General features: G+C 40.4%; 1 pseudogene; it reads left to right on the top strand.

The window, feature by feature from the left end:
* Positions 1-2,042: 2,042 nt before the first annotated feature.
* Positions 2,043-3,271, top strand: part of LOC112394364 (28S ribosomal protein S9, mitochondrial-like) — a 1,885-nt pseudogene continuing 656 nt past the window's right edge.

The following is a 3,271-nucleotide window of genomic DNA, read 5'->3' as shown; positions in this document are numbered from 1 at the left end:
ATCTCTCCCTACACTCTCCACATTCAATCCTCATTCTCCAGAGAATGGCAGACATCTTGCGTAAGACCTATTACTGTTGCCCCATGATATTTTCCTAAGGTCATGTTTTTCTCTTTGTGCACACATTTACAAATCTATGAAAGCATATTTCTTGAGAAGAACATCTAAAAGGGAACACAGGGATGTGGATCAATAGGACCCATAGCTTTAAAAAGAGACCAGTGGGAAACTACAGAAATTGTCAATATGAAAACCCTTATCAGCTATACACGATGTTATTTAAGGAACAGGCTTTGCCTTGGGGTTCTCTAACCCAGTTATTCATTAACTAACAGGCAATGCTTGACCTGAGGGATATTATTATTGTTTCAAACTTGGTCTTTTCTTCTTCTCCCAAAGTCTACAACATCTCTATTTCAACTGAACCCTTCTAATAAAATCCTTTTTGTGTGACTATATATTTTCTAGAAAATGATAAATTGTGGGAAAAGTGGAACTTATTTTAAATGTTGTTTGAAGGTTACAATCTTATTTGAAGTCCATGAATTTGAAAAACTTTTAACTATGCAACGTATGACAGCTCCTGTATCATACAGCCCACTGGCAACAAATGAGCTTGGGCCACTCTTTCTGTGAATATCTCTATTCAGAAAAACCACCTAAAGCAATTTTATTTACTGAACATGTCACTATTGTTCCTAAGAATGTTTGCTATTCAGTTCATACTTTATTAGTTTTTACAAAAGATCAATTGATGACTGCAAAGAACATGAACTAATGAAACGTAACATTCAATTTTACGCACATTTTTCTTTTTGTCGAAAAGTGGTGTCTTATTTCTCTTGAATACTATATATCATTTAGTGTTTAACATTTGGTTTAACTGAATACAGATGATGTTTGGTAGTATTTTGAAACTGATTCCTAACCAGGAGATGTTTTTTATGATCCAATGTTTTGTACTGAGAAAAGTTCAAATCAGTATCTATAGCTGATAATACTATCATGTAGAATTCTGCTTTTCATTTAATTCCTCAGTTTTGTCCCCATTATTCCAACCTTAAGCAATGAACTTTGAGATGAATTATTAGTAAAAGAAAGTATACATGCAATCAAAGTTGTACTGACAAATGATGTAAGTTTTTTTTATGTTATGTGGTGAAATGAAATTCTAGGGTAAATACGTTTAAATAGTATGTGCTATATTCCACAGCTGCTTAGGACATTGCTTTGTCAGGAAAGAGGTGGATACTTTACATAACAATTAGCGCTTCCCTGTACAACACCTATTATGTATGAATAATTGCTCCTTTGCTTGTCTTTTTGGGATATGATAAAGCACTCCTTAGTAAGGCTTGAATGACATCAAAGCGAAAAATTTTTGGATTCTGACTGAAAGACAAACAAGAATACTTAATACACAAAAGAGAGAAGACTAGGGGTAATTTAAAAAATACGTTATTATGAAAACATTTCAACTGGTTTCATAGGTCTCATCTATGGATTAGAAGAAGGAATGGTACAAGGCCATGGCTTTTCCAAGGATTACATTTCCAAATGTGAGTAGTTTACAGTATACTTCGAAGCATGAGTATTTTAGAGTTCATAATATAAGGAAGTAAATGATCCCTTTTTGTGCACTTATTGGTTATTGTCATAATTTTAGCCTAGGTAGAATGGATTGTCCTCTGTGATTTATATATTAATATTAAATAGTCATGTTAATATTTATTATTAACTATCTGTCAAACTTTTATTAGTGAAACAGAATTATAAGGAAAACATTTTAGTATTATTAATGAGGTCTAAGTTCGTTGAATATTCACCATCCCAATTTAGCTCCTCTGCAGTGGTGAGACAATACCTTGCCTACTTGGGCAGAAGTGAATTAAATATAGAGTCAAGGGAATCTGAAACAATATGAGAGATGTCAATGTGGAGAAATGGGAGCACAGGGAAGCGTAAGTATTGATAAGTTGTGGCCATGTAATAATTAGATGAGACGGCTTTTCGTCCTACTGCCCGCGCCTCCTGCAGCCAACATGGCGGCTATCCATGTGTACCGCGGCGCAGCCGCTTCATACCGGCTCTTTCTTGGGGGTAGGGTTAGCTTTGCCCGAGGTCAGGGCCTCTGGAAAGCCGCGGCCGCTAAGCTGCAGAGAAGTCCCGGATGCCAAATATTAAGGCTTAAGACACACCACAGTTGTAACAACAAGGAAAAATGTTGCAGCCTTAAGATGTGAAACTTACACAGTGGATTTTACTAAAAAGCAGATTGAAGAATTCAACATAGGAAAGAGACACTTGGCCAACATGATGGGAGAAGATCCAGAAACTTTTACCCAAGAGGATATTGATAGAGCGATTGCTTACCTTTTTCCTAGTGGTTTGTTTGAGAAGCGAGCCCGGCCAATAATGAAGCATCCTGAAGAGATTTTTCCAAAACAAGGACAATCCAGTGGGGAGAAGATGGCCGCCCATTTCATTTTCTCTTTTATACTGGCAGACATATTATTCATTAATGCATGGAGCATACGGAAAGCTACCAGATGTAGAAAACCGTCAAGACCAGCTGTAAGCCAAAGGTCTGTTTTCAGAAAAAACTAAAGTCAAAGACCCGATTGGCAGCAGATGGCTTATTAAGGAAGCACTGGAAGAAACGTTAGTGGAAAAACTGTAGACCAAGATTACGCACAGGGGACTTCCGTGGTGGCGCAGTGGTTGAGAGTCCGCCTGCCGAATCAGGGGACGCGTGTTCGTGCCCCGGTCCGGGAGGATCCCACGTGCCGCGGAGCGGCTGGGCCCGTGAGCCATGGCTGCTGGGCCTGCGCGTCCGGAGCCTGTGCTCTGCAACGTGAGAGGCCACAACAGTGAGAGGCCCGCATACTGAAAAATTTTTTTTACACCGTTCATTCGGCTGCTGGAAAGGTTATTGGCGTTGCCGTGTGACGCGGCTGAAGATTTGTGAGCAGGGTCCACAGGAATGTAACCATCCAATCGAAAAAACAGCTGATTGAGGCTTTGCAGCATGACGAGAAGGGTTTGGCCTTCAGCACAGGCCAAGGTAACAGAAAGACTGCAAAGGCGGAAGTAGCTGTTTATGACCATGGAAGTGGGAGGATAGAAGTAAATGGGATCGACTACCTGCTCTACTTTCCGGTGACTCAGGACAGAGAACAGCTGATACTCCCTTTCCACTTCCTCATCCGGCTTGGAGAACACGACGTGACCTGCACGGTGTCGGGGGGCGGGCGGGCGGCGCGGGCGGGGG

This window comes from Neophocaena asiaeorientalis, unplaced genomic scaffold (genome assembly GCF_003031525.2).
Source record: "Neophocaena asiaeorientalis asiaeorientalis breed wild unplaced genomic scaffold, Neophocaena_asiaeorientalis_V1.1 scaffold134, whole genome shotgun sequence".
Classification (NCBI taxonomy): domain Eukaryota; kingdom Metazoa; phylum Chordata; class Mammalia; order Artiodactyla; family Phocoenidae; genus Neophocaena; species Neophocaena asiaeorientalis.
Note: the sequence above shows the minus strand (reverse complement) of the source record. Positions and strands in the feature narration are given on the sequence as shown.